A 12,160-nucleotide genomic window follows, 5' to 3' on the forward strand; every position below is an offset into this window, starting at 1 on the left:
CCTATTTTACTGGTGAAAATTTGTGAAGTATTATCCTTTAGGATAAATTAGAAAGCATTGCCCCAGAGAATTTAATCCATCTCATATAACTTTGAGTCTGAAAAAAAGTGAAACATTGAGACTACCGAAACACACCTGTGTAGTTAAATTAATTTGCCCCAAGTGATTTGGAGAAGTTTAGAAACCATTATGAGATGGCTGGATTGCTGCTATTTTAGGATTATTTGATGTGAACCTGAAAGGAGTGAAGTTTAAAAATGTATGTTTTACACTAAGCATAAGTGTCTTTGAAGTGTTTCTTTTCTGCCATGTTAAAACAATAGATGTCTTCAGACTTTTTAGTGGTTTTGCCAAACTGTTAGTTATCATCTCCTATGCCAAATTTCTTCTACTCTGGAATTATATTTGCCTTATTTTGCTGAATTCCTGTAGGAGTTCTTAGCTGTATAATTCCTTTGGCAATTGCTCACACAAGTCTTAACGGCATTTCTTCTACTGTTATCTTGAAATGTGGGCACATTATGAATGTTAACTTTCCATGGGGTTGTGTGTATGAGCAGTCTGGAGTCTCAGCTCCTCAAGGACAAGGATGCTGTCTTGTCATTTTCCTTCTTTCCTTCTGCCTCTCTCCCCTCCGCTTTGTCTCATCTCCATAGTACTAGCAGATCACCTTGTAGGCTCACCCTATTATTACTATAACTTGTTAAAAGAGTTCTGAACACATTTAAGGCAAATTAGGGAACACGGCCTCCTCTCTTCTCTCTGTGAGTTGATAGTCCTGCTGGTAACGCGGATTTCAGGAATATCTCTGCAGAAAAAGCAAGTCTAGCATGATTTGCACATTGCTTTGGTCAGTGGGTATTTAGATGTCCTTTTTGAGGCAGTTGTTATGGATTCAGACAATATACTGGCACACACAGCCTCAGACTCACCGTCGACCTCTGTTTGACCTTAGTTAATCTAGAAGAAACCATATAAAACAGCTGACGGGAGGGCTCCTGGAGGGCTGTCTGAAGAGTAGGTGATGGAGAATCCTGTTTTTGTTTTTCTTGGAAAAATTCCTCTACAAGAAGTCTTCAGCATATTAAATTCTGCATCTTGAAGACTTATGATTTTGTACATTTCTTGACTTTCTGTATTGAGAGAAGAATTGAAGGTGGGATGAGGGGAATGAAGAAACTTAGTGTTGAAAATCTCAGGAGTAGGGAGTGGGGAAGAAAGGAAATAATTGCTGGGATATATTTGTAGTTGGGGAAGAAGGAAAGGGAGTAAGAATGGAAAGAGATCGAGAAATAGGAATGAATAGCCAAATATTAGGGTGGGGACAAAATCTGAATGTCATTTGGCAAAGTTGATTATACTTTTGGTTTTTTTCCAGAAGTTTTTCAAATGATTGGGGTGGGTGGGGAAATTCCACTAGAGATGACAGCTTAAGTGTTGGAGGAATATAATGGAAATAGCCTGAGTGACTAAACTAGGAAGAAACAGAATTGAGAAAATTCTGTTTATTTCTTTTTTTCTGGCAGTGCTCTGCGTTTCTTATGATGCTGTGCTTAATTTATTCCAAAAAGTTTGTTCAGTGTAGTATAAAGAATCTCCTTTTTGATCAACTCCTTTTTTTTACTGTCTCTAAGCTGCTTGCCTTAGAATAGGTGTGGAGGCCTCCCCATCTCCCAACTTGCTCACTGTGGAGAAGTGTTAGGACATAGAACATGTGATGCAGAAGGAGACCAATTCTAGGAGCTAGCAGCACAGGGCAGCACCCACATCACTCAGGGACCAAGTACACTTGTATGATGTGTGTGCGCGCACAAGTGTGTTCTTTTCCCTTAAAGAAATCTTGTGTTGCTAGAGTGTGATCTTACTTCTCTTGCAAAGTGTTTTTGAATTCATTATATTGAAGTAATAATGGCTCTGCATACTTTCCAGGCTGTTTGGAATTATTTTCCACCTGTTTCTGTTTGGTTCAGTGAAAAGAGTAAAATAATTTGGGAATTAATTTTACGATTGGAAAAGGAACACTACCTCCTAAAGATATTCATGTTTACCATTGGGTTCTAGTATCAGTCGTATTATTTCCTGACCCCGGGGCTGGGCCGCTTCTGACATACGCGTTAGGAACTGAATTGTGTCAGCACTGCTACTTAAGGCGTTTATCTTAATCCAGGCGTCCTTGGATCGTGCCAACGAGCACGGTGGTAGCAGTGATCGCAGAGCTGGGCTGCACATGTGAGTTCCGAGGAGCTTGGGTGATTACCCAGTGAATCCATTCCTGGTAAATGTGAGTCGGTGTTTTTCTTTAGATGCTCTGTTTTGACCACATGAGAGGTAGTGGTATTTAAGTTATTTACAGTGTCATTCTCCTAAGACGGAATGAATATCCCTGAATTCTATCTCACAGGGCCCTGTTATGCAGCAAAGGTAAGTAGAGGATGACTACCAGTGAGGCACCAGCCGCAGAGCTGGTTGAGATACGGTCCAGATTTTGGTATTTGGGTTGGCCGGCTTTTCTGGAAGATAAGCTTATATTGTGTTTATATAGGTATATCCTAAAAGTTCTTTGTGACTGTGACACAATATATTTAAGTGTTCTGGAAGAATAAAATAGTGCATTTCTTGTCTTATGGCTTCGGTCTGATAGCCACGGCTGCTGGTTTCTTGCGCAGGTACCCCTTCACTTTTTCCTTGTTCCTGCTTTCTGCCCTCATTTTCTGTGCCACCTTGAGTGGTGAAAGGAAGAAGATCTTCCATACTTCCATCTGATAAATGCTTTGCATGAAGGAGAGATTATGACAATGCCTGTAGTTTAAAAAAAAAAAAAAAAAAAAGGTAGCCACTAGTCTACATTTTTTTACTGTTTTTAAGCCTGTGGGGAATTGGAAGCTCCACAGCGTGAGGTGCATTGGGAAAAGAAAAACCAAGAGGAAAGCGTGTTTTGGAAAAATGAGCTGCATTTGAGAAAACGCTGAGGGGCAGATTCATTCAGAAATGTGAGCTCATCACCTGGTTGATATAATAAGTTCATGCAAATGAGAAATACCTGGCCAGGAGGTTAGGTTTCTGCCTTTTCTTACAATATTCTTTAAAAAAAAAAAAAAAAAAAATCCCTCAGTCACTTAGCTCAGTTTAGAATTTCTTAGATTCTTTGGTGTTTGTGATACAAAGGATTGGCTACATTATTTTTTCAGGCACCTCCCAGACCTAAACTTAAATGATTCAGGAGGACTGTGTATCCCAAAACATATTATCATAGGACTTATTTCAGAGGCATTTCTATTTTCTTCTTGCTTCTCCTAGAATTCAATACCTTTTTGAAGATAACAACCTTTTAGGCCAGTCTTAACCCATGAGAACCAATCATGCAGGTGAAGATGGTAAGTCCTACACTCCTCACATTTTGCTCGTATGAATCTTAAAAGATGGCATGAGATTTCTCATTATAAATGTGCCAAAATAGTGTTTATTCCATTAGAGTGTCATTTAGTTTAATATTAGGCTTACTTTATTGAATAATTAAAGTGATTATCTTGGATAATAGAAAAATAAGATGATGATGCCTGGAATTGTTTGGAAAAATAGGTGCCCTCAGTTTCTATTTTTAAAGGTGTTTTCTTATACCCTCATTTCTTTCTACCCAAATGGACTAAGCATGACTTTGTGCAAAGTGGTGTGTGTTTTGCTCTGGGGGATACAGAGATGAGTAAGACAGACTTGTTAAGCGTGGTGGGTAAGATGTGGGCATAGGGCCAGTACTGTAGAAAAGTGCTGAGCTCTGGAAGCGGGGAAGGGAGTGCTGTGGGCATCTGGAGGAGGGAAGGATGGCAGGGAAGTCTTTGGCAAGGCCATAGCCTGGTAACTGGGTTTTGCCCGATGGTGGTGGTGATGGGCACGCTTCTCAGTTTGCCCACTTCTGAGAAGAGTCCGGGGGAGTGAGCCTGGAGACTCTTGGCTTTTCCCCCCCTCAATAATAGAAATCATCATGGATAGTAATGAGCAGAAAAGCTAGAAAGGAGGGTCTGGCCAGGGCCTGCATTTCAGGTGGAAGACTTTGGGTTTTTTTCCAGCAGTTACTGAGGTTTTCCAAACAGGTGAATGATGTGATGAGAACTGGAGTTAGGAAGATTAGGTGGGTAGCCCTATTCAAAGTAGGCTAACAAATTTATGAGAAACTATTAGTTACGAGAAAAAATTTACCTGTTGGTAATTTATTTACTGGTTTTACTTACTTTAATCAGAGTCTACTGTTTGTAATGATAACTGCGTTTTTTTCCTACAGTACAAAAATCATCAAACTTTTTTAGGGCATTCTCCACTGAAGATAACTAAGTACATACACTTCAGATAAAAGTGAGGAACCATCAGTTTTAGGTCTTGATTACGATCTTTCTCCACCAAATATATTTAGATATTTATTTTGTAATTAATCCTGGCTCTTGGCATTCTCTTGCTGGTTTTTTTTTTCTGAAGGCATTTCTTAAGCCCTTCTCATAACAGTGTTTTGACGACATTACTTGATTGAGTGGGTGTATCCCGATTTCCTCTCTACCTCCAATTTATTAAGCATTTAGTTCCATTTCAGTATGCTATTTTAGGAAATTTCTTGTCCCATTTTTGACAGTCGTTTGTCTTTAATCCTTGTGAACATTATTTGATGTTGTTAGTTCTTGAAATTCAAAGTAAAGGCATCTTGGAAAGAAAGTCAGAATCTCATAGCTAATAAGTAAAAGAGTTGGAATCAAAACTCGTATCTGCCCGTTACTGAATCATTTTATACTGTCATTTTGCACCTGCAAGTCTCAATTTCCTTATCTGTAAAATGGAGGCATTGACAGTACATTTCTAATACAGTGTCTTTGGGAAGTTAAGTGAAATGATAAGTGTGCTGGCATAGCTTGTTTATAAGCCATCTTTGAAGCAAACTGAATTATAGACGCACAGTGTTTATGAATCTAACATCGTTGATTCAACTGATAAGTAATTTTATATTTCGAATTTTAAAGTTATTTTTCTTTTCAGATTTACAGTTTGAAATTACCCAACTTTTAAAACCTTAAGCACTCTTTTACTTTTCTGTACTATAATGAGTGAAACTTGTATTCTCAATAGTTTCAATTCTTCTCCACAGACTGTCATTCTACACGGTTCAACTCTGTTTTGTGTTAATTTTTACTGCCTTTCCCCCCTGAAATGCAATAGTCCTGTAGTGTCCTAGTGGAAACATTGTTCTCTTTGTTTGGGCTAAAGAAGTGCCTTTGTCATTCCTTTGAGACATTCTGCAGATGCCATTTTGCAGTTCTGAAAAATATGTCGCTGTCCTTGTGCTGTGTTAAATTGTGTGTGTGTATGGCTTGGTATTTTAATGAAGTTGTAGTGAAAATTTGACAGTGATACTTGTCATATGATGATAAAACAAAGAAAGGTTCTTTCCTGATTGAATGTAGATACGTGTTCCCTGTGTCTCTATAGTGCTGTGTGGTCTGAAAGTAGATCCCTCCTGCACTCAGATGTTTGATGCTTTTTGACCAACTTCATAGGAAACTGTTAAAACAACTTCTTATGACATGTACTGCTTTTTAAAGATCTCTTAATTTATATGTTCTGAATAGCATTTTAAGTGGCAAGTACACAGTCTAATTTGCTAAGTGGCTTTAATCCTTGTAGTAAGAAGTGGGGCAAAAATCTTTTGGGAAATTACCCTGATAAAATCCAGGAAATTCCTTTCATTCTTTTAAATCCAGTTAAAATCTAACTTTAAAAAAAGGCCTCTGATGTAACAGTGTCTGAAAGCATGTGCTTCTTAGAGTAATTTCTTGTAGATAGTGCCAAGCTCAAGGAAGAATAGCATGAATGTACCTCTGTGTTTTAGGTAAATCTATACCACATGGCACATGACCAGTTTATTATAACTTTGCTGGGACTTAGTCATCCTGTTTTGCACTGCTTTGAAAGTGCTAAAGCAGGAGTATAGAAATAAAGGGAGAAAGCTTCATATTTTTTATTTTAATGGACTTTAATCTATTAAGATATTTCTTAATTATAATAATATATGTTCAGTGGAGAAAACTTGGTAATATAGAAAAATACAAATAAAGCAAAATTTCCCATTGCCCACATTCAGAAACAACCATTGTTACCATTTTGGCTGAGCATTTCCAGTGTTTTATCTGTGAATTTACACATGGGGTAAAATCAGAGCATTATCCTTTTTTTTTTAAACGATTCTTTAAAAATTTTTAAATTTTATTTATTTATTTTTGGCTGCGTTAGGGTCTTTGTTGCTGCACGCGGGCCTTCTCTAGTTGTGGTGAGTGGGGGCTACTCTTCATTGCAGTGCGCAGGCTTTTCTTGCGGTGACTTCTCTTGTTGTGGAACACGGTTGCAGACCACAGGCTCTAGGCGCGTGGGCTTCAGTAGTTGTGGCACGTGGGCTCAGTAGTTGTGGCTTGTGGGCTCTAGAGCGCAGGTTCAGTAGTTGTGGCGCACGGGCTTAGTTGCTCCGCGGCATGTGGGATCTTCCCTGACCAGGGCTCGAACCCATGTCCCCTGCATTGGCAGGCAGATTTTTAATCACTGCGCCACCAGGGAAGCCCCAGCATTATATTTTTAAACCTGCTTATTTTCCCTTGGCAAAATACAGTGAATGTATCTCTAAACTCTTTTTTTTAATGGTGAAGTATAGTTGATGTACAATATTGTTAATTGCAAGTGTACAGCAAAGTAATTCGGTTATACATATGTATATATCTATATTCTTTTAAAAATTCTTTTCCGTTATAGTTTATTACAGGATATTGAATATTGTCGTCTGCACTGTACAGTAAATCCTTGTTGTTTTTCTGTTTTATATATGATAGTGTGCATCTGTTAATCCCATACTCCCAATTTATCCCTCCCTCCCTTCCCCTTTGGTAACTGTAAGTTTGTTTTCTGTCTGTGTCTGTAAATTCTTTTTTTTTTGATATAAGTTTATTTATTATGGCTGTGTTGGGTCTTCATTGTTGCACACGGGCTTTCTCTAGTTGCGGTGAGCAGGGGCTACTCTTTGTTGCGGTGCGCAGGCTTCTCATTGCGGTGGCTTCCCTTGTCGTGGAACACAGGTTCTAGGTGCGCGGGCTCAGTAGTTGTGGCTCGCCGGCTCTAGAGCGTAGACTCAGTAGTTGTGGCGCAGGGGCTTAGTTGCTCCGCAGCATGTGGGATCTTCCCTGACCAGGGATTGAACCCGTGTCCCCTGCACTGGCAGGCGGATTCTTTTTTTTTTTTTTTTTTTTTAACATCTTTATTGGAGTATAATTGCTCTACAATGGTGTGTTAGTTTCTGCTTTATAACAAAGTGAATCAGCCATACATATACATATATCACCATATCTCCTCCCTCTTGCGTCTCCCTCTCACCCTCCCTACCCCATCCCTCTAGGTGGTCACAAAGCACCGAGCTGATCTCCCTGTGCTATGCGGCTGCTTCCCACTAGCTATCTATTTTATGTTGGGTAGTGTATATATGTCCATGCCACTCTCTCACTTTGTCGCAGCTTACCCTTCCCCCTCCCCGTGTCTTCAAGTCCATTCTCTACGTTGGCAGGCGGATTCTTAACCATTGCGCCACCAGGGAAGTCCTGTAAATTCTTAAGATAGTAGTACTTAATTTTGGAAATGTTACTCCATAGGGCATTCATGTATTAGATGAACTCACTTGAAAGTTCTCAGTTAGTGGAAAGTGCGTGCATTTATTGCCTAAAGATATATGAGTCAGAAAAGGATAGGCTAATCATTTTGGATGTTTTCCAGCATCATAAAAGCATAATAAGTCTATATTAGAATTGTTAAGAAGCCTTTGAAACAAGTAAAGATCTGATCACATAAGCCCTGGCTTGTCCTGGACAGCTGGCTCACTGATTTCCAACAAGAGCTGATTCTGCTGTGGCCCAACTCCTGTCGTCTGGGGCAGAGGTACACAGGGATTACAGTGTGTGTATATGTCTAGCCATCAGCTGGGCTTGTTTTAGACAGTGATACCAAGCCCTGTGTCATCCCGTTCCATCTGTTTCTTTTAAAAATAAATATTCAATTGGTACAGGACAGATCCTGTTACAATAAATTCCACGGCGGAAATAAACTTTCTTTATATGGGTATTCCTATATAATTAAAGGTTGAGGTGGGAGGAAACCCTCCCCCTGCGATTGGTGGATACTCAGACCAGTCCTTCTCCAGAAGAGAAGAAGAACCTCAAGCCTGGTTCTTATTACTCTAGGATCCAATGGGAAGAATATTTACTTTTGATATTAAGATGATAAAAGAACAGAAACAAATTTCCTTATGTTGTTATAACTGTGCTGTTTTGTTTGTTCATTCAACATTTATTGAATTAGATGTTCTGATATATATAGTTAACATGGAATTATAGGGGATAATGTGAAGAGAGAAAAAGGGATTATTAAGGAGGAGGATATGAGATACCTGAATTATGGCTGAACCCAAATGGCTTGAGTAGAACTAGGCAAATTCTTTATAGAGCGTGGCTGACTGTGGTGGCACAGACCATACAAAGTCCTGTTGACCTACTGCATCTAGTTGCAGTGACTTGTCTCATAGAACATGGTGTACCGGTGATGTTTATTCCTCTAGCTTCATTTCCATCCAGATCATTTGTCAGTGATCAGCTGCATTGTTCAGATTTCCCCCCCGGACAGTGCTCTGCCCTGCCCTGTCGCATAGCCATAAATATTGCTCTGGGCATAGCTCGTCCTTGAAGTGTGATTCCTGAGCAGATCTTACTGCCCCTTGTTCTGTCCCCTGGGAAGAGTGCCTTCTTCAGTCACATAGACCTCAGGGCCGTCTTGGGGGAGGGGCTGCATTACTCTTAGCCCATTTGAGTCCGACTTGGCCATTCTTGGCATCCTGCTTTCTCTGCCAGTGGGTATGGCTGGAGAGGTAGTCACTCCCTGCTGGGCTGGTTTGCCATGTACCAGACTTCTCTTTCAGAGCCTTGTGATTTGTGAGAGAGTGTGTGTACCATAAACTCACAAATAACTTGATCCCCATCCACACCCCCAAAGTTTTATTCTGAGTGTTCTGTGGTTTAAAAATCAGCAACAGAGCTATTGTTAGGTTTGGTAACAAACTGCCTGTTTTAAACCTTATACCTGGAAGCTTGGGTTGGATTTTTTTTTTTCTTTTTTTCTTCAAGTGTAGACAGGGGAAGTGGACAGTCTAGACAGAGGAGAGTCAGCATTAATGAGGACACGGAAGCATTTCGTGTTGAGGAGGCTGGTATGGCTGGAGTTCAGGGTGTGTGTGAGAGGGCATGGGAAGCAGAAGACGAGCTACAGATCTGGATTGGAGCCAGTCGGTGCTGAACCCAGGAAGTTATACTGAGGAGTTTGGTCTCCGTACTCCCTGCAGAGCCACTGGAAGCCTTTCAAAAATTTTCATTGCTATTATTTTTTTGAAGTAAGAGGCATAATTACAAATATCTGTGTTTTAGAAACATTACACGCCAGGTTTTCTGAAGAATTACCAGATTTCCCTGGGTATTTGTGCTGGTGATTTTTACCCTCAGTTAAAGGTGTCTGCCCAGGGAAGCCTCCTTTCATATTTCTTTTATTTATGGCTTCTAGGTGACACTTCCAACTCCAGTAAGCACTTGTGTATTTCTGTTCAGTAAAATCTGGTGCTATGATTTGGGTGGTATTTATTGTACAGGTGACTAGGATCAAACATTTATTTAACTTAATTTTAATAGTAAATCTCATTGTTACTAGTTCAGTACATTGTTTTTACTACACAATAATAATCTGAAGCTTGGCAATACTGATTTAAGGGGGTGTCTTTGGTATTTGTTGCTCTTTATTATGAGGCAAATTTGTGCCCAGTCTTACTGTGCACCAGGCTGGGCGTTCAAAGATGAGGAAGAAGACTGCGTTGCCGATAAGTTCACAGTAAGGCAAACTGATAAAGAATTCAAAATGGTCATTTCAGCAGTAGAAATACCTATAGAGAAAAGGGCAACAAAGTGAGCCTGGATGAAGAGAGAGGAAAGGATCAGGAGTGACGCCTGTACTGAGTTTAATTTTTTCTTTTACTGGGATTTTTGTTTGTACTACTTAATGAATATGATTCATCCATCCATCCATTCATTCATTCATCAAATGTTCCTTTGGCTACCTTACTATATGCCAAGTATTGTATTGGGCTGTGAGGGATATGGTTGTTAAGATTGCAGTCTTTGCCCCTAGGAATCTGATTGTTCACATGGAAAGGCAGCCAGTCAGTAGCAGAGAGAAGCATTCTGGGGACTGGGAATTGCCCCGCAAAACTGGATAAATAAAATTTTCTTAATCGTTTTGCTTAATAATTAATAGAATCATACCATGTATCAAGTATGTGAGAGGGAGAATCCATTTGTAAATTACCTTCTTAATAGTTGTTCAAGAAATATTTGTTGAATGAATGAATATATCTTGTGTACGAATAGGTTTTTACAAATTGGTATTAATACAAAAGAACATTTGCATCATTTGCTACTGGCTATCCCTTCAGGGAATGGATACTTTTTTTTTTTTTTCCCAATTGAAATTTCCAGGAAGTATAACTGTCCTAGGGTTTCTGTCCAAGCATTTTTCTGAAGCCAATGGGTGGGTGTATGTTCAGATCCAAGAGAAACAAATTATAACCATGATGTGAACTTTTCACAGTCTTAGAATAAAAGCTTGAAAAAATATTTTTTATGCTTCTCTCTTGCAAATGCTAAATACCCTTTTCTAAAAAGGAGTAAAACAGAGATAACATGTTAAGCATATTAGGTCTTCATATTGTTCCCACCTCCCCTAGTAATTAGCACAACCCCTCAAAATGTTCATTGATAATTTTTGGCCGTAATTTCAAATCTTAAAATTTGGTAGAAAGAAGTACATACGTGGTGAAGTTCAGATAACATTGGACATTGTTGTTTTAAAGAATGTAGGCATTTTGGGAGTCAAAGAACAAAAATATTACTATAGCATTGGATTTATGAAGACAAGCAAAATAAAATGTGGGTACCCAATAATAAGAGCTTTCTATTATACAAAAGATAAATTAGACATGTCAAAAGTCTCTTAGCTTAAATTTATTAAATATGAATATAATTGGGAAGAGGTAAAGGGTTTGTAAACTGTAAAGCCACTGTAAATGCATATTTGGTGTAACACACAGATTAAATTGCTCTCTCCTCCCCTCCATATGATTACCATCATGGTTTGTGTAGGTGTGGAAGAAGACAGCCATGGAAGTGCACGTTCTACTAGGTTAGCTAATAGAAAGGGAAAGTGGAAATAAGGGTAGGAAAGGAGTACCACAGCCTTAAAATGGACATATTTTAGGTTCAAAGCCGCTGGTGTTTCCACGTCATGGACTTTGAGCCAAGATTATCCAGTTTAGTAACAAAAATTTACTTGTATAATTAGGATTTAAGCACCTTCAGGACATTTACTTATACCCTAACATAGTATATGGACCACAGTTATTTATAGTGTTATGAATTCTTTTTCTAGACTTTTTTCCCCCTTTAATCTTATAGTAAACAGAGCACCTCATTTCTGCTGTCTAGGGCCATCTCTTTGATTTGCCATCACAATTCATTCTGTACAAATCACACTTTGCTTCGTCATGCCATTTCTCTTGTTCCTAGTCTTTGTATTTAAAGTAGTTTTTTTTGTACACAGTGTAGAATTGGGTCTTCCTTTTACCCACTCTGACAATCTGTCTTTTAATTGGTGCATTTAGGCCGTTTATGTTTCATCTAATTGCTGGTGTTGTTGTTGGGTACCATTTTGCTCTTTGTTTTCTGTTTGTCCCATCTGTTCTTTGTTTCTTTTTCTTCTTTTCCTGCTTTCCTCTGGATTGAGTATTTTTCTTCGAGTCCATTTTATCTTCACTTATTCCTTTATACCTCTTTGCTTGTTACCTAATTTAAATTAACTCATTAATTTGTCTCCAAACCCTCTGTTCCTCCTTTGTTAACTATTTCAGTGAATGACATTGCTGCCTAATCAATTGCTCTTTCTTTATCTCTTTCTTGACTCTCCTGTGTTGCCAACTTCTTATCATTCTACCAATTGAATATTTCTTGAATTTATCCATTCCTTCCACTAACACCTTCTCTATTCAGATACTATAACCTGC

The 12,160-nt window shown here is 38.9% G+C and overlaps 1 protein-coding gene across 15 annotated transcripts in view; it reads left to right on the forward strand.

The window, feature by feature from the left end:
* Nucleotides 1-12,160, forward strand: part of EPB41L2 (erythrocyte membrane protein band 4.1 like 2) — a 210,451-nt gene that overhangs the window by 55,100 nt on the left and 143,191 nt on the right. The window contains exon 1 of one of the 15 annotated variants that reach the window (XM_061207159.1): nt 2,243-2,281. The exons of the other annotated variants lie outside the window; for them this stretch is intronic. The gene's annotated coding sequence lies outside the window, so the exon portion shown is untranslated. Of the gene's footprint in view, nt 1-2,242; nt 2,282-12,160 lie in introns of those variants that run through there. 15 annotated transcript variants of the gene reach the window in all.

This window comes from Eubalaena glacialis, chromosome 12 (assembly GCF_028564815.1).
Source record: "Eubalaena glacialis isolate mEubGla1 chromosome 12, mEubGla1.1.hap2.+ XY, whole genome shotgun sequence".
Lineage (NCBI taxonomy): Eukaryota > Metazoa > Chordata > Mammalia > Artiodactyla > Balaenidae > Eubalaena > Eubalaena glacialis.